This window comes from Trichechus manatus, unplaced genomic scaffold, assembly GCF_000243295.1.
Source record: "Trichechus manatus latirostris isolate Lorelei unplaced genomic scaffold, TriManLat1.0 scaffold00036, whole genome shotgun sequence".
Classification (NCBI taxonomy): Eukaryota; Metazoa; Chordata; class Mammalia; order Sirenia; family Trichechidae; genus Trichechus; species Trichechus manatus.
The window spans coordinates 11,781,155-11,800,458 of NW_004443972.1; the positions used below are offsets into that span (position 1 = coordinate 11,781,155).

At 42.2% G+C, this 19,304-nt stretch overlaps 1 protein-coding gene across 6 annotated transcripts in view; it reads left to right on the forward strand.

Moving 5' to 3' along the window:
* The first annotated feature begins 591 nt into the window (after positions 1-591).
* GPD2 (glycerol-3-phosphate dehydrogenase 2) overlaps positions 592-19,304 on the forward strand; it is a 180,968-nt gene continuing 162,255 nt past the window's right edge. For 3 of the 6 annotated variants that reach the window (XM_023730409.1, XM_023730412.1, XM_004375398.2), the window contains exon 1: positions 1,857-2,007. The gene's annotated coding sequence lies outside the window, so the exon portion shown is untranslated. Of the gene's footprint in view, positions 1,317-1,856; positions 2,008-9,493; positions 9,542-19,304 lie in introns of those variants that run through there. The other 3 variants (XM_023730408.1, XM_023730410.1, XM_023730411.1) reach the window with 2 other exon arrangements.

Sequence of the window (19,304 nt, forward strand, 5' to 3'; positions counted from 1 at the left end):
ATGGTGCTAGGCACTAGAGTACAATAGTGAATAACAGGTAATCTCCCTTTTCGAAGCACTGAACTATTCTGGGATAATTAGTGGGGCAGAACTCCAGGGACTGGAACCCTGATTCAACCAGATTTCTGTTTTACAGATGTTAGGGATTTGGAAAAAACGTGAAAACCATTGGTCTATCATAGGGGTTCTCAACCCTGGCTACACTTGGAGTCATCTGGGGTTGCTTTTAAACAGTGGTTCTCAAATTTTAGTGTGTATTAGAATCACCTGAAGGGCTTGTTGCTTCAGATAATTCTGCCTGACTTCAGAGTTTATGAATCAGGTAGAATGGAGTCAGGCTGGAGAATCTGCATTTGTATCAAACTTTCAGGTGATACTGACGCTGCTGACACCCATAGTTACACTTTGAGATACACAGTCTTAAAATACTATAAAGATTTCCAGACCCTTCATTGGAGACTGATTCAATTGTTCTGGGGATGAGACGCTGGCATTGATAATTTTTTATATTCCTGGGTGATTCTAATGTGTATCCAGGGTCGAGAACCACTGTTCTATTGGATAGACTTATGCGGGTTTCCTGGAGTTACTATGAATTTGGGACCCAATGAATCCCAGAGGATGTACAAATTCCTCTGGGCGAATTATAGGGGTTCTGTGGTATTTAAAGAAATTAAATAAGTGACTTAATAAAGAATTGACGAAAAAACCAAAACACAGTGATTTTGGTTCTAATTTGGCTGTCTTCCTTTGGAAGGTCTGACCATCCATGAGGTATCTTCCAATACCACGGTAAAACCAGAAAAACCGAAACCCATCGCCCTCGAGTCGAAAGGTTATTTTTACAGCACTCTGAGGTCTTAAAGAAGTGGGGTCTGTTTGAACTTCATCTGTGCCCGCCTTGGGTCCACTTGGTCTCGCCTAGCACTTGTAGTTCCAACAAGTGAGCTGGGCATGCTCAGTGGGCAGGGTCGGTTTTGAGGGGTGCACCGGGAAGCCTGCTGTTCTGCTGCCAGGGCTCTCCGCCTCCCCCGACCTGTAAGTGACTGGGCTTGAGGAGACTGTACTCAGCATCCTACCCCCTGTTGCTAAGGCTTGGTCTTCCCTGCGGTCCCTGCGCTGACATTCAGGCGGGGGGTCAGAAGGCCAAGCTCGCCTCCAGAGCGCGGGGAAGCCCGGCGAGGGCTCTGAGTTCCGACGGGCGGGCCCCAGGGGTCCGCCGGCCTCCTAGATGTGCTTCTAGGCCCAGAGAAACCAGCCTGTTGGGAGTGTCGAGTGGAGGAAGCCAGATCCGGGGGCGGGCGACAAGATACCAGGTAAATCAGCTCCCGCCGGCGTGGAGCCGGGCGAGTGTATCCTCTCTCCAGGCCAGATGGCGACGTGGCCGGCGTGGGGGAGGGCAGCGGAACTCGGCAAAGGCACCATCCTCCTCCCGGCCTAGCCCCAAGGGAGGCTTCCCTGCTTGCCACTGGGCTTGCAAGGCGGGACGGAGGGTCTGGTGCCCGCCAAGGCGGAGGCATAGGGCAGTAGCCGCCGCCTGGGGCGAGGGCTGTGGCATCCGCCGCGGCGCGGCCCCACCCGGCGGGACCCGTGTCCCCGTGCAGTCACGTTCATTGGGCGGCGGAGACCTAGCTCGCTCGCCTGCCGGTTCGCAAGCCTCCCCGCCCTCGGTTCCCGCCGCCACTTCCGCGTTTCCAGGCTGGGCCGGAGGAGCCTGGGCCCGAGGCATCCGGAGAGGATGCGTCAGCCGCGCCACCAGGGTCTGCCCTCCGACCGGGAGGAGGAGCAGGAGGGCGGGGGAGGAAGTCGCGGGGGAGGCGGAGGCGCGGCCGCGCGGGGCGCGTCGGATTACACTTGCTTTGCCTGCCCCAGAGTGATATCCGCGCGCGCCTCGCTGCGAGTACCTGGGCCAAGTCTCTGATTACGGGGGAGGCAGAGGCTCCGCCTTGCTTGGAGGAACTGGGTGCCCCTGTTCTCTGTTCCCTCGCGCGAGAGGATCAATCTGAGGTGTGTGTTTCCTGGGTCCCCTCCCGCCGCGCCCCTAGATTGTAGGAGAGAGTGGTTCCTTTCTGACCCCGGCGAGCCTTCGAGGACTCCGGTGTTGGGGTGGGTGGTGGCGGGAATCTGGGAAAAAATTTCGGAATTCCTCCTCACCAACAATAGATGGACTAGTTCTTTTCTAGGTTTTAACAGTTTGCATTTTTTATTTTGGGTGCGGGTGGGGGGTGCATTTATCTCCTTAGTAAAGTGACAGGACTTTTGGGCGAGGTTGGTAGCCAATTGAAAGTTTACTGCACACTTCTAGCCTGTGGATGTCCCTCGTCTGATAGGAAGGATTGCTGCTCCTTTCTGAAGCAAGGGTGGGAAAGATTCTAGAAGGTAGCTGGAGTGTGACCGGCCTACGAGGAGATAGAAGGTGTACACTGTACACTGATGAACTTAAAACAGCCTCAACTCCCTGTGTGGTAATTTCAAGGAGCAAATATAAATTTGCAAAGGGTGCTTTGGCAGAAAGGTGCTAGCCGGCTGAATGAAGTGCTGTCCCTTAGCAGATGGTTTCTAGAAAGGCTTCCACCAGGTACTGAGGCCCTTTCACGCCCTTAACAGTTTTCCTCAGGAGTTCCAAGGTAATTTACAAACATAAACAAACTCTTAGTGATGGGGCTAACCCAAATTATGCAACACATTATAAATATAATAGGGGGCGATTTAAAAAGTAGGCCGTAAAAAACTTCTTGCCAACAGCCAATTTAGGTAACTTGCATGAATAAGTGAGGGAAGAAAGTTGGTAAGTTACACTGATTATTGCTTAAAACAAAACTGTTAGTATTTGTGTATGTTCCAAGTTTAAGAGACAGTAGAGTTTCTTTTTAGAGTGTGGTGGGTAATGGCACCTGTCACACTGGGGCCAGGCACTTTCTGGTAGCTACTGACCACTCTAGTTTCTGAGTCTTGCAGTTTTTGCTGGCCCTCCTCGGAGAGCAGGACGCCATTGCCCAATGGATACCATGATGCCGATGTTGAACCCCCCCTGCATTTCTCATAGGGGCATTATATCACCTAACAACACTCCCTTGATTTTTACAAAGCAACTCTTCAAATAGATTAGTGAACTCAGCAATAGATTAGTGAATAATGAACAAAAGATGGAATTTTGGGTTTGAGAACCTTGTTGAAACTGTCTGTTCTGATATCTCATATAGGCACTTTATTTTCTAGAGAAATTCCGAGCAGTGGTTCATGAGTGGGCCACCAGACAGACCAAAAACCAAACCCATTGCTATCAAGTCAGTTCCAACTCATAGTGACACTATAAGACAGAGTAGAACTGCCCCATAGAGTTTCCAAAGAGCAGCTGGTGGATTCGAACTGCTGACCTTTTGGTTAGCAACCAAACTCTTAACAACTATGCCACCAGGGCTCCAGTTGTCAGTGGGTTTTACTGCCCAGTTTAGTTTTTGTGAAGTTCCTGGGTGCTGCAAGGAGTTAATGTGCTCAGCTGCTAAATGAAAGGTTGGAGCTTCAGGTCCACCCAGAGGTACCTCCAAAGAAACGCCTGGCAATCTACTTCCAAAAAATTGGCCATTGAAAACACTATGGAGCATAGTTCTACTCTGACACACATGGGGTTGTCATGAGTTGGAATTGACTCTATGGCAACTGGTTAGTTTTTGCAACTATTTAGTCACATATAGATATTTAGAAATATTATCATCCTGTATAAATCATAGTTGTAAACTATAACTCTGAAAATATCCTGTTTGGTTATTAGTTTTCTGTCTTTTATCACTAGAATGTAAGTTCTGTGAGAGTAGGGCTTGGTCTGTCGTGTACGCTTCTGTATCACTCATGCCTAGAGCTGTTACTATCTTGTAATAAGCACCTGATGTTTTCTCAGTGAGTGACTGAACTGTGGAGGTGAACTCTAGTTGAATGTAGTGGGGAAAAACAAAGACTTTGGCCCTAGGTGGGAATGTCTCAATCTTCATATTACAGATATGTGGCTTTAGGTAACCGATTTAAATTTACTGAGCCTCATTTTTTTCCTTGGCAAAATTACGTAACATGTAAAATAGCTAGTGACATACCTGACAGACTGTAGACTTCAAAATATAAGATTCCTTCCTTCTTACATTTCTTCTTCTTATATTCAAAAAGGAAAATTGGGGCCAAGAATACAGTTAGCTATATAATTCAGCTTGTGCATGAATTACCCATACCTATTTTCCCCTTTAATTTTGGGAATGGATGTATGTGTGTGATGGGGAGGTTAAATGGTTGTTAGAGAAGAGAGTCAATTTCCAGGACCAATGTCTGACTTCTCTTTATTTTTTAATATGATACTTTCTCCTTTTAGATTTTCCAAAACTTGATTCTTTCTACTTGTCAACCCTCAGACTCATGGGGTTATACTAAATGCAGAAACAACACTTCAGAAAGAGCACTGGAAATCGAATAAACGTAACACTTCTTAAATTAAGTTTTCTGCAGGCTTGTACAGCATTGTATGGTAACAAGTGCTAGGTAAAGGAAAAACAAATATGCTTATACTACTTAAGAGTAGTTTAGAGTTTGTTTGGAGTCCCTGAATGGTACAAATAGTTAACACGTTTGGCTGCTAACCTAAAGCTTGGAGGTTTGAGTCCACCTAGAGGTACCTCCGATGAAAAGCCTGGTGATCTACTTCTGAAAAATCAGCCATGGAAAACTCTAATGAGCACAGTACCACTCTGACACACATGGGGCCCCTGTGAATTGGAATTGACGGCAACTGGGAGAGTTTGTTTATCAAGGCAAAAAATTAGGTGTAAAACTATTGGAGACCAACATAAGGTCTTAGGTAATCATATGCCCGTGGTAGGATGTTGGCTGTAACTGTCTTGTTTATGGAAGGGAGACATTAACATGGCCTCAAATAGTTGGAGATGGCTTCTTGGTGAAGGAAATGTCAGTTGAATAACAGACCTAAAACTTCCTGAAGATTACAGCAAAAGAAGCTCATCTTTGTTTCAAGAATGTTTCCAGTTTTGCACTTGGTGCATTAAAGAGCCAGCATAATCATATACTTTTGAAATGAACTTTCTGTGGAAAATGTATTAGTAATGTTCGGTAAAATTGTGTACATGAACTAAATAATACTTTTCAGTATGTCTCTGAAGTTTTAAAGCCCAGGATTGGAGTTAAAAAGTGTAACTTTTCATTCTTGGCACCTTTAACACTCTTGCTTAGAAATGTGTCAGGTGGCAAAGGAGTTCCCTATTTACCTTTTGCCCTATCTAAGTGTGTACTTGGGATATAATTTTCATCCCATGTATCAGGGAAAAATTACTAGTCCTTAGGGTTGGGATCTAACAGAATTGGCTAATTTCAGAGCTCTGGTGGTGCAGTGGTTGAGAGTTACGGCGCGCTATGGCTGCTAACCAAAAGGTCAGCAGTTCGAATCCACCAGCCGCTCCTTGGAAACCCTATGGAGCAGTTCTACTCTGTCCTGTAGTATCCTATGAGTTCGAATCGACTTGATGGCAGTAGGTTTCAGGTTTTTAATTTAAAGATTTTTATTTTGGAGATAGGGAAGGACTGAATGGAACTAAGGAGGGATTATCAAAACAGGTTTTAGTTGCTCATCAAAATATAGAAATAATTATATCATCAATCATTACTTTTGAGATAAGAGGTTGTGTCATAGGGTAAGAAGAACTAATAAAGGTCATGTTTTACATTTCCTTGTTTTAGAATTGTTGACGTGATGGGCAAAAGAAATCCAGGAGGGAGAGATGATGAGATTCAAAGGAGAAAGATAAGGGCCAAGGTGGCCGCAAGCCAGGAAATCTCTAAGGACTTTCAAGTAGACCTCTTCCTGTATTACATGACCAGGAATTGATCCCAGAAACATTAAAAAGAAAAGGAAGCAAGAGGAGCTGATGATTTTGAATACCTGAGGATGTTTGGATAATAGTTGTGGTCAGAGTTTGTCCAGAATTCTAATTTTGTGGCCTGACATGAATGAGACCAAGGTTTTTATTACTTGTTTTCCAGGACTGTCATCTTTTTTTTTTTAGCATTTTCATCTTTTGGAGGTTCTTACTGGTTCATTGGGTAGAATATTTCTTTCTATAGCTTATCTGTGCTCTTGTTCCCCATTTTTCAGTTGAGAATTTTATGCTGGTTCTTTTAAAACCAGACTTCTGATTTATGCAGCAGGCAAAACTTGGTTTCAGATTTTAATTAAGCCAATATTTGGCTCTATTAATTCATTAAAATTAGTGGGAAAAAAATTAGCAATAGAATATTTTGCTTTCCCAACTAAAAATTTATTATGAAATGTGCATTAACAAAGCTTTAAAACATTATTAAGGGACATTTTTTAATTATTTAGGTAAAATGAAATTATTACAAGGCACTTTATTCTTTAACAGTGAGATACTATTAGAGTATAGCTTCTTCTTGAACCATGTTTAATTTTGATTTTCTGAACTCCCATATTCTTGAAATAGTGATATGTCTGTGGAATCTTAATTTTACTTTTACATATATTCTTCTATACAAGGTTTTAACATAGGGGAGAAAACAAACCCCACAAACCTTAATAGACAGGCTATTTTCTGAAAATAAGAATTCTGAAAACTGCTACTGTCAAATGAGATGGCCTAAGTGTGGCATGGTGACAGTGGGGTGACATGTGCTCAGAAAACTTGATTATTTACCTTAAATTCCCCAATGATCACTAAAGGCAAGTGGAAACTTTAGATGGCTGTACAAATATGAGAAACAAGTTTCTGTTAAAGGTGAACTTTTAAGGAAAGTTTTGGTCAATATTTTATGCCATTATTATTTCAATAAAATACAATACTCTTTGAAATCTATTTCAAAAGTGATGAAAATAGTATAACTCAGAGCCCTAGGTTCTTAAAAGTGGTTTTCCTTTTATTTAAACAGAATAAACAAAGGATATTTTGTTTCATGGTGGTAATGCCAAAGCGGCTTTGATCATGTCACTGTCTCCTCTACCCTTCCGTGTGTCACTCTGCTGTATTGAATCAAGTTCTAAATCTTTTTCTTGGAATTCATGGACCTGCCCAGTCTTGCCCCAATATTAAATTTCGCCCCTTAACTTTCCTGTGATCCAGCCAAACTGGACAATTTGGAATTCTCTAAATCTGTCTTATTCCTGGAGTCCCTGGGTAGTGCAACAGTTAATGTGCTCAGCTGCTAACCTAACTAAAGGTGAGAGGTTTGAGTCCACCCAGAGGTGCCTCGGGAGAAAGGTCTGGCAATCTATAGCTGAAAAATCAGCGGTCGAAAACCCTGTGGAGCACAGTTCTACTTTGACACACATGGGGTAGCTGTGAGTCAGAGTTGGTGGTGGTGATGGATCTTATTCCTGCTGCTGCCCCTGTGCTAATGTTCTTCCTTCTACATCACCTTTTGGAAAGCCTCCCTGACCACTGGCTACCAGTTGTATGATGCTTTCCCCGCTACTACAGTCAGAATTGTTTTGTACATTTTCTAAACTCTGTAATTTCTCTTTTTATGCCACTCATAAGCCTCTTATTTATTCCTCTGTGTAGTAATTATTTGAAAACATGCATTATTTTCTTTCCTGCGGAAGATGATACAGAGCAGGGGTTGGATCTTACACAATTTTACGGACCTCACATGCCTAACCCAGGTACTTTGCACATGGGCAGCATCTAGTAAATAGTGGTTGTATGAATGATTGCCTCATAATTCATTCACCCCTTAATTACTCAAGGAATACGTGATGAGAATGGGTTGCGTGTGATTGGACAGCAGATAGCACACAGGCAGATGCATTGCAGGTAATCAGGTGAACTGGATACTTTAAGCTTAATTTTTTCCAGTCCTCCCTTTCCTCCCTACCCATTTGTCAGAGCTGATATCCAAAGGATATTTAAGAGGAAGAAGGAAAATTACTGCATGTGAACTGAAGTTATAAAAGCAACGTCTGAAGAAAAGCAGTGGCGGGATCTACAAAAGAATCATCACTTTGTATTCACTGAGGGCGCAGCCACCTTTGTTAGGACTCCTTGCTCTTCACTCTTTCTGCCTTCTCCCCTACCCTCCCACCCAAGCCAATCTCTTAAAGAATCTGGGAAGTTAATTCTTAATTAAGATGATTGATAAAACTAACTTGTCACCCTTATTAAAGAGCTCTGGATTCTAAGGGGATAAAACCTTGGGGCCTATTTATGTAGTCTAAGGAGGAGGAGCCTTTGGGGAACAGTCTTTTCTTCCCAATGTCCCTGAAATCACATGCTAGCCACTTAGGTGTGGCTTTGGTCAGTCTTCGCCCCTTTCAGGTTCCTCTGTAAAATGAGGTGGCTGATCTGCATGAATTTAAAGCCCGTAAAAAAACTTCAAGTGTTTCATCAATCTGTCCTGCTTAAGGGGAGGCTGATCTTGGCCAGTGGGTTATGTTCACCTCTAGACCTTGGCCTCACCTTTCTGTTATTTTCTGAGTTTGGAATTTCCTTTTTCTCATCCTCTCCAGATGTAGCCTTCACATCTGGAGGATGCCACATTCCTTGTATCGTCTTTTAGGCTTATGCTCATAGGATCCATCAAAACAAGTAGATTTTTACTTTTTTTCCCATTAAGCTTACTAATATTGACCCTTTTCCCCATTCCAGCTCACCGTTAAATGACTTGAATACTTATCTAAAAAATATAGATCCACAGAATTTTAAAATAGAGATTTTGAATTCTAACTCAACCCTCTCTTTTTGTTATTAATAATAAATTATAATTATCGCTGTCATTTATTGTGCAGTTACTGTTTTCTAGGCACTGTGCTAAGCACTCTGTGTGCATTATTTCATACCTCCCCAGTGAACCCTGTTATACTGATGAGGAAACAGAGGCACAGAGAAGTTAAGTGACTCACTCAAAGCCACGTAGTTATTTTCTGCTATGATAGAAACTTCTTTGGAAACTTTACAAAGACATAATAGAATCAAAAGGTAATCCCACTCCCCTTCTGTAGTATATTTCCTGCTTTTTGCTACTTCGGATTTCACTGCCCAACTCACTGAACTTTTTCTCTTAACACTTACACTTCCTAATAATTTACTCCGTAGTTCAACAGTTTACACCGATGGTGCTGAAATCATCCAGGCAGGTGAATACATGGCATGGATATGCCTGCCTAAAGCAATATTCCTTTTGATTTGGCTTCTAGGAACACATGACATTGTTAAAATCCTCCCAGCAACTTGGTATCAGTCTGCTTTCTTTCACTCCTACAAGAAGTCCTGGTGGCGCAGTGGTTAAGAGCTTGGCTGCTAACCTAATGATTTGTGGTTCAAACCCACCAGCTGCTCTGTAGGAGAAAAATGTGGCAAAATTGCAGTCTCCTCCCATAAGGATTACAGCCTCGGAAACCTTATGGGGCAGTTCTACTGTGTCCTGTAGGGTCACTATGAGTTGGAATCAACTTGACAGCAATGTTTGTTTTTTTTCCCCCCTACAACAGGGCTGCTGAATGCTCTTGGGAAAATGTACACAATCATGCAGATTTAAGGTACATACCAATTTTTATTTTCCAGCCTTAGCCATGTGGCAGTTCTGTTACCTATTTCTAGAAACCACCTCTTTTCATAGTTTTTCAAAATCTTTAGCCTTTTCTTTTTCTACCCTACCTGTACATTGCTTGGAAACGCTGGTGGCATAGTGGTTAAGTGATATGGCTGCTAAACAAAAGGTTGGCAGTTGGAATCCACCAGCCGTTCCTTAGAAACTCTATGGGGCAGTTCTACTCTGTCCTATAGGGTCACTATGCATCGGAATCGACTTGATGGCAACGGGTTTGGTTTGTTTTTTGGTGGATTTCTTTATCAGCAGATAATTGTAGTGATTAGGGCAGGCTCTATGAGTTGGAGTCGACTTGATGGCAATGAGTTTGGTTTGGTGTTTGGTTTAAACTGATACAAGAGACCTGGCAGATAAAGGTTCAAAGACAACTGAAATTTATTTCTTGCTCATGCTATGCTCCTGAAAGTACATTTTATACTTAGCTTCCCTGCTTCTTCCACCTTCTGTTTACTCCACAGCTATTGGAAATCTGACTTGATGAATCTGTCCTTGTTACGATTATGGTGCCCTCTTGACTGCAAGTCAGTGGGAACTTTTTAATTGGAATTTTTGTGGTTCTGCTCATTTCCACCTTTTTGAAATTGAGTTTTCACTAGGCCACTGGGACGTCTTATTCTTCTTTTGGACTTTTCCTTAGTTGTCTCTTTGCAAGTTCTTCCCCTTAATATTCGTATTCCCCAGGTCTGTCCTTAGTTCACCGTCTTCTCACTGTAGAAGCTCTCTGCACCAAATTTATCCATATCCCTGATTTCAGTGATCCCAAACCAACACACCCAACCAGACATCTTGATTGTGCTTAGATTGCTTACTGGACATCTCCACTTGGAAGTCCCACGGACTGGATAAGACTCATCATCTCCCCTCCCCCCACACCTGCCTCAATTTTATTTCTCGCTTTCATTAAGGAGCACCACCATGTTCTTTCCTTTCATCGCCTACATCTTCCATCTAGTCGTTAAATTTATTGATTATGTAATATGTGCCGAGTATTTTTCTACACATTAAGGTTATTGTGGTGAACAAAACAGATAAAGTCTCTGCTCTTGTAGAGTTTACATTCTAGTAGGGAGAAAATGGTAAAGAAGAGAAATATGAGATTATGACAGCTATAATGGCTATTTTGGATCTCGAATGTCTGGGGAGGCTTCTCTGAGGAACTGACATTCCTCATAAATGACCAGAAGGAGCCAGCCATGCAATGATGAGAAGTAGGGCATTCCAAGCAGACAGACAGCTGGTGCCAGAGTCCTAATTCTATTCCTGATGAATTTGATAGACAAATGATGATACATAAACCTGGAACTGGTGGGTGACAGTAAGAGGTGTCTGTATTATTGAGAGTCTGAGAGTGAGAGGCTACTGTAGCAAATTACCACAAACTTGGTGGCTTACAATAGAAATTTATTCTCTCACAGTTCTGGAGGGCAGAAGTCCGAAATCAGCTTCACTGGGCTGAAATCAGGAATCCCTGGGTGGTGCAAATGGCGAATGCACTGGGCTGCTAACTGTAAGGTTGGAGGTTGGAGCGCACCTGGATGTGCCTCGGAAAAAATGCCCCGTGAACTGCTTCTGAAAAATCAGCTGTTGAAAACACTATGAGCAGAATTCTACTCTGACACACATGGGGTTACCATGAGTCGGAATAGACTTGACGGCGACTGATGGTGCTGGTGGGCTGGAATCAAGGCATTGGCAAGCCTGCACTCCCTCTGGAAGCTCTAGGGGAGAATCTGTTCCTTGCCGCTTCCAACTCCTGGAGGCTGCTGGCATTCTCTGACTTACGGCCACATCACACCATTCTCTGCCTCTGTGGTCACATTGTCTTCACTTTTTCTGTGTGTTTATAATTTTCCTCTGACTTCCTCTTATAAAAATATATGTGATCGTGTTTAGGGCCCACCCAGATAATCCAGGATGATCTCCACATCTCAAGATCATTAACTTAATCATATCTGCAAAATCCTTTTTTGCCATGTAAGGTAACATTCACAGGTTTGAGGGATTGTTGTTCTTATGTGTGGTTGAGTTGATTCTGACTCATAGCAATCTTATAGGACAGAGCACAACTGCCCCATAGGATTTACTAGGCTATAATCTTTATGGGACCAGATCGCCAGGTGTTTTCGTCTGTGGAAGAACTTTTCCATTAGCAGCTGTGCGCTTACCATTGCTTCACCAGGGCTCCTTGTTTGAAGGATTAGGATGTGGATATCCTTTGGTGGTAGCTGGAGTGGGGGCATTATTCATCCTTCCAAGTGTCTAAGAGAAGCTTTAAAGAGTAGGCAAAGGCGAGATCCTGTAGGGTTTTATAAACAGAAAAGGAGGTTTAGATTTCATTCTAGGTTGAGAGAAGCCACGAATAGTTTGTGCATATGAGTGAAGTGTGATTTCACTTTAAAAGTGTTTCTCAACCTTTTTTTCCATCATCCCTCCAAGAAGAAAATTGAAAATTAATTTAAAGCTTAAATTAATTTTAATTTCTCCCTAATGACAGGAATTGAATACTAAGGAATAAGATATATTTTGTTGGGTAGAGTTAAGCTTTGGAGAATCACATACCATTGTAATATATAAGATTCTGCCCACTCTACCCCCATCGATATCACTCTGGCTGCTAAAAGTAGAATGGATTATGGGAGGAGGGGAAATTGGAAGCATGATTCCAGTTAAAAGTCTATTTTATTTGCCCAGTTGGGAAATTATGGTTGTATGGACAAGCATTGTGGTAAAGATAGAAGTGGATGAACTTAGGATATGTTTTTTAGATAGAGTTAGTTGACTGAGCTTGCCGATAGATTAGTTTTGGGGAGGGAGGGAAGAAGAATCAAGGCAAATGCTGACATTTTTTATTTGAGCAACTGAGCCATTTTACTGAGAACGTAAAAATTGAGAGACAAGCAGGTTTGAGGGAAGATATAAAGTATTTTGTTTTGGCTGTTTTAAGTTTCAGGTGCTTATTAGATATTTGGAGATGTTAGACAATTGGATACATGGAATTTGGAGATTCTCCATAAGTTTTGGTTGAATATAGAGTTAGGAGTTGTTTGCTTGTAGGTTGTATTTGCTACTGAATGGGGTTACTTAGGGAGAATGTAGTAGATAGTGAAGGGGGCCATTGGTGTGTTCTATTGTTTAGAAGAGAAGGAGGAGTTGCCAGTGGGATGGGAAGAAAATCAGACGAATGTGGTATCCTTGAAGTTAAACATTCAAAATGTTTTAAGGAGAAGGTTCTACAGCATCAAATGTTGCTAAGAAGTGGAGCAAGATAATTAGTGACTATTGCATTTGGTGAAATGAGGTCATTTGTGATTTTGACAATTTAAAATATAGTTTCAGTGGAGAGGCTGGGACAAAAGCTTATTGGATTTAGTTCTGGAGGTAGAGACAGTGCTTACAGCTAACTCTTTCATGAAGTTTTATTGTGAAGGGAAGCAGAGAAATGGGGTGGTACTTAGAAGAGGATGTTGGTCAAAGGAGGGTTTGTTAGAGCTAGAGAGTAATAGAACATGTCTGTATGCTTATAAAGCAGAGAGGAGAAACTGATGAAGGCAGGAGAAAGTGATGGGTAATCGCAGGAGTAAAATTCCTGAAGAGCCATGAAGGGAGGAGATCAAGGGCACAAATGGAGGGATTTGTCTCTGTAGGAACAGGGACACTTTTTTCTTAGTAAATGAGTGGACAGAAGAGAGAATGAGTATAGAGGCTGATAGGCCATGGTTTAGGTGGTGGGAAGATAAAGGAATTCTTACCTGATTGGATCTCTTTTCCTGATGAAGTATGAAGATGTAGGGGTGGCTGATGGGTGAAACAGGTTTGAAAAGAGAGGAGATTTGAAATGGCCATTTTGAAACATCCTGGGTAAATGTAATAGGATTGGTGGGCAATGCACATTGCCCACCAGAAATTTGTGGCCATGAATTTAAAGTGAGGCCAGTCTGCATGGTTGTGTGTTTTTCTCGAGGTTGTTTTCTTCTGCTGCTTGGATGGAGGTATGGAGCGGATGGATAATTGGGCTTAACCAGTTTGGGGATATGCCAGGCAAGTGAGAAACGGGAAGAGAGGAGCAGGGCAGTCAGAGGTGCTTGCAAGGGAGAGATTGCAGTGGCAGACCTTCTCCCTAAGCTGGACAGGAAGGGAAGTGAGGATGTGACTGATAGCAGTGATGTTGGAATGGAAATACCAGAGTAGATGAGCTGGAAAAAGAGAAGGTAGTGAAGTTTAAGTCTCAGAGCTGGTACAAATATTCATGTTGCCAAAATCAAGTGCTACAACATTACGAGTGGGTGGCTGAGGTAGGGTCAAAGAAAAGATTAGTGGAGGCAAGGTGCTTGAGGAAGTGGAGCTTCCAAGTAGATGTAGAAGACAGCAAGGATGAGGACAGATATGAGTTTGGAATGGGAGGCAGCTAGGTGCTAAGGTCATGAGTGGAGGAGAGAGAGAGATACCAGTAGACGGGTAGGTGAGAGTAAGGTGAGATAATAGGTGATAAGGTCTAATGGCATGAACTCCAAAACAGGTTTGAAGATTTTTGAAAGGATAGAGAAGAAATTGGAAGGTGCAGTAGAGAGAGATCTACCTCTAGGCTCCCTGATTTCTGGGATATGAGCAGGGGTGTTATTCAAATGATTTAACGACTGGTATGGAATGGAGACCGACAGATGCAGGCCTTTTCGCTGGAGTAGAGTCCTGGGAGCCTTTTGTGAAGCCAGGTATTAACCCTTTAATAGCTCGATCATGGGAAGGTCCTAGGAAAGGGGTTGGTTATCACAAATTCAGAGACGGTTTGATAATTTAGCAACTGGTACAACCTTCCCTATTTATACTGGCTGAAATTAGACTGAAATATGAGAATAAAAGCAGCCTTCCATTGAGGCGACACCAGGACAACCCTGTTACTAGGGGCAGCCTTGAAAACTCAGGTTAAATCGTGCTTTCTCTGTTTTCAGGGTTCATCCTGATGAAAAGAACATTCAGAAAAGAGAACATAATAGATTTGTTGATGATAGATTTTGAGTTCCAGAGGACAGAGTAGGAAGGAAGGAAGGGTGGGAAGGTGAGAAATGGGGCAAATTGGGCTTCTGGTGATGACTGAGGTAAACAGGATTGTAGAACATGTTGGGATTACTCCTGTGATCCCTTGGGGGAAGCTGGGTGGGGGTCATGTGGCAGCTTCTGGTGGCCAGGGGGAGCAAAAGCTTCCTTAGAGTATCTGTAAACACTGGGCATCTCCTGATGGCGTGGTGGCCAAATGGAGTATATAAGTCTCCTTGGGGACTGCTCTAAGGTGGCCAGTAGCACAAGGTGCTCTGAGGGCTTCTTCTCAGCCAAGATGGTGGTGTAACCCCTGGGGGAGGGGCCTTCTATTTGACAGAGCTAAGAACTACTGCTTCTGGGTTCAGTCATCTTTGCGATGCTCATGAAAAGTATATTCTAAAGTTGTGTTCTCACCTACATTGTCACTGTCGGTGCCTTAGTATGGACCCTCAGGGTTCCTCGTCCATGTTTACATCCAGTCTCCTGACTTCCCTGCTCCTAGCCTCATGCCCTTTCGGCTGATCTCCCAACACTGCTTTGGGGAATGGGGAAACGGGAATGGTCTTTTAAATTCAAATGTGATTCTATCTAATCCTGCTTTGAAGGCTGTGAGGATTAATATAACATGTATAAACTGATTAGCGTAGTCCTCAAAACAGTACATGGCTGACAAATATTTGTGTGCTTTCCCCTTAGAAGCCTTCATTGACAGTCCATTGCCTATGGGATCAACCCACTTTCCTTTGTGTGGCATATACCTTGCTCAATCTGATCACCTTATTACCAAAGACTATTGCATACCCCTCTCTAGTCATACTAAACTCCTTTGTTCTTGAAAATATGTTGTTCTCGCATACCAGCCATGTCTTTGCTCCTGTTCCCTGGAGAACCTTCAATATTTAAGCTAAATATTGCTTTCTCTAAGAAGTATATCCTGATGATGTTCCCTTCCCCCTCCACAGGGATAATTACTCCCTTAGCCCCATGTCCAAACCTTATTTGTATCACTTTTATTTGTTTTAGAATCTTCTTCTCTAACCTGTGAGTTCCTTAAAAGCAGGAACCATGTATTATTCATATTTGTTTACCCATGGTCTAACACTGTAGGTACCCAGTAAATACTGAATGAATGAAAATTCAGTATTCATTTATGTGTTGCCTTTCTTTTGTGAAATTCAAATTATATTTTATATGTCCTCTCTTTGCCTCTTAACAGTGGAGAAATCTTTTTGAATGAAGAAGAGGATGAATGCAGAAAAAAACTGGTGGTTATGTGGTTAGTTAGGATGGGAATTGGACTTAATCTTGTGTTCTTTCCCTTCTGTTGGGTGACTTTTATCACTTAAGTTATCCATTGATTTTGCTTACCATTCTCATTGTTTTATGCTGAGTTGTAATCATCAGACTTTTAGTGACACACCCAAAGAAATAAAAATATTAACATCAAACAAAGGTGGTTTTCAGGTAGTGTAATGATTGATTATGCACTGTCCAGTGGTTTTTTTTTTTTTTTTTGCAACGGGCAAGATTGGCATGTGAACTTTTTTGGAACCTTGGTTGAAAAGTCCAGTTCTCTTTAGGATTCTTTAAACTCTGATTTCCTTGATCCTGTATGAATTAACTGATTAATTATATATAACAAAGAATTGGGATAATGTAAATCAGATTATCAGCAATGAGAATCTAGTAAGAGAACAGTGGGAAGGGCAAATGTGAAGTGAGGTGGCAGGAGTGAGTCACTCCTGAGTGCAGAAGGATTGGGAATGGTGTCAAGGGGAGTGTAAGAGTTAATTGAGGGGTGATGGAGGAAACTGAAGAATGGAATGGATGGTGTGGGCAAGAGTAACGTTATCTGGGGGACACAGTAGACTGTTGCCTAGTGGTTGGCGTGCAGTGAATGAGTGGCCAAGCAAGACCCTTGTCCCCATCTTCTTGCTGTAAGGTTAGCCAAAGTCATGGTGCTTTTATTTACATCTTGAGATGAGGACATCATCTCAGAAGAGAAACAGTCTTGAGAAATGTCTTCGTTTCTTTAAAAAAATATTGACTGATAGAGTTGCCTCTTTTGATGGCACGTTGGTTTCACAACAGTATTTTTTCTGAGGTTGGGGGTGAGGTGCTGGTAGTTTGTGACTGAGCTGGAAAGCAATTCCTCATTTTCTCTGAACTAAAAATAAATACCAAGAATTACTATTCTGTATAGAGGACAAAAATCACTCATGTGGGTCAGAGTTGTCCCAGGATTTGGGTTAACTCAGGTCATGAGCCTTTGATCAGGCTTCTTACAGGGAATGTTGTAAATGTATCAGTTAAGTGAATTACTAGAGATAAATGTACAAACACTGCACTCCATGTGATTAGAGCCTGAGCTAAAGTGAAAGAGAGCCTGCGACCTCCCTCTGACCTTTGTAACAGCTAATTTGTGGCCTGGATTAGATCCACCTTGGGTGTTGGACCTAATAGGGATTATTTTTGATAGAACACTCCACAAATAAGAGTATCTGTTCTGTTTGAAAGAATGTTTGTTTTGGGGAGAGATGCTAGAGAAATGCCGGAAGAGGCCTGCCCGCTGTTTTATCAGGGATGTGATGGAATACATTTCCCCAACCTGTGAATTTTAAGTTGATTGGTCAGTGCTGGTTGCTTCAAAGCAGAGTTGTGGCCCTCTGTAGACTGGCTGCCTTTGTTCTCCCCTCTAACCACAGTCTTTTTTTTATCACCCTCCTTATGCTGTGAAAATGTGGGCTGGTAGCAACTGTGTGTGAAAAGCTCAGAGCCTATAGTAGGTGCTCAGTAATGAATGGTGTATGTTAGCACTGAGAATTGCTAATAGCAGGTGTATTTTTATACTTTATTTACAATCGTAAATATAAATTGTGATGTCGATGAAACTTTATAGATGAGAAAACTAAAACTCATGATCACCCAGTTTAGTAAGTGACTGAGGTGGAACTCAGTCAAGATCTGTCTCTTATGACTCCCGCATCAGCTTCCTCCTGCAGTGTATGTTCTTCTGAGGGGTCAGTGGTGTCGTATGAATATGTCAAAGACAGCACCTAATGACTAGAAGGAGCCAAGCTGTGTGTAGAGCATAGCTGGTGTTCCATGTAGGATCAAGGGAACCAGTTTGAAGAGTCCTAGAGGGAACTGGACTTTTTAACCAAGGTTCCAGAAGGCTCTGCATGCCAATCCTGCAATTGTAAGTGGGCACTGGAAAATGCACAGTCAATCATTATACTACTTGGAAACCACGCAAGCACCAAGTTGTCGTGAAGTGAGGAGAGAGAGAGAGGGAATGTTGGCCCTCAATTCTCGGGTCATATGTCCTTTTTCTGAGCATCTGTGGGCTTCCTTTAAGGCCTGGCACAGTGGAGGGGCCTTCTGAGTGTGTTGTTGATTGAAAAGATTCTATGTTTATGGCACACCAATTCCAATAGGTTTGATCAGCTCAACATCACTGGTTTGATTTGCTGTTGGGATTTCTGATGTTGTATGAAAAGTTAAATCCCTGAGATGGTGTAATGGGAAAGAACTAAAAATTTAGGACTAGTTTAGGTGCAGTGTAGCTCAGGCTTAAATGTATTGTGTCAGATGCTTAAGGCAAACTCAATTCTAGTTAAGATGGAGACTGTTTTTCAGAATATGCTAGGTAGATTAGAGAATGTGACATTTTCTAATTCTTGCTCCAAGATTCCTAATAAACTATAAAAACAAGCTATCTTTCTTTCTCTATATGGGTCTTCTACTCTTTTTCAGTAAAGATGAAAAAAGTTGTATAACAGGAAAATAGCTAAAGTAATGGTCAGATGATGTAGGAGTTAGTCAAATGCCAGCTATCTGTCTGAATGGTGCTCTTTAGAGCTCTTTTTTTTCCCACTTCACTCACACACACACACAATTTTTTTTCCTTATTACAAGAATAATACATGTTCATTTTAGACATTTAGAAAATGATGCACCCAAGGAAGAAAATAAAAATGACTTACAAACATACTAGTCTAAGATGAGATTTTTAACATTTTGGAATATATTCTTCTAGTCTTCACTTTTGTGTATATATGCACATAGAACACGTAGATACTGTTTTATTTATTTTTGTTCTCTTCATAATTAAATTTCTCCTTGCTCATTACTCTGTCTCCATCCAGAATTCATTAACTCAGAAGGATGAATTCTTAAGTAAAGAAGACAATTTCAGAGTGCCTGACTTATCAAAGGCCAGTTCCACTTATTCCTAGACCTTCATTATAATTATTATTAGCATAAAAATGCTGCTTTTTCACGTCAAAGTGAGGCAAAGGGGTGTTGATGGCAGTCATTTTGGCATGGTGAGTGACCAACCCCCGTTGTCCACTTTTGGTAGGAAAGATGGACAGAGGGCCCGGAGAGCTTTTAAAAGGCCAGGGTTACAGGCTTCAGTAGTGCAAAAGGTGTGACTGCCTCAGAATACAGTCTGAGAAACAAACATTGTTGCTGGCAGCTGCCAAACTAATGACCAGGAGGGTAGGCAGAAGTGCACTGGGTGAGGTCGGGCCTGAAGGTCAGTGTGTTGATATTGGAACCTGGAGTTTTGACACAAGTCCTATTAGAAATGCCATTTTGTGACTCAAGCCTCCTGACTGCCTCATGAAAGAACAGAGGCTCAAACTGTGGGCTAA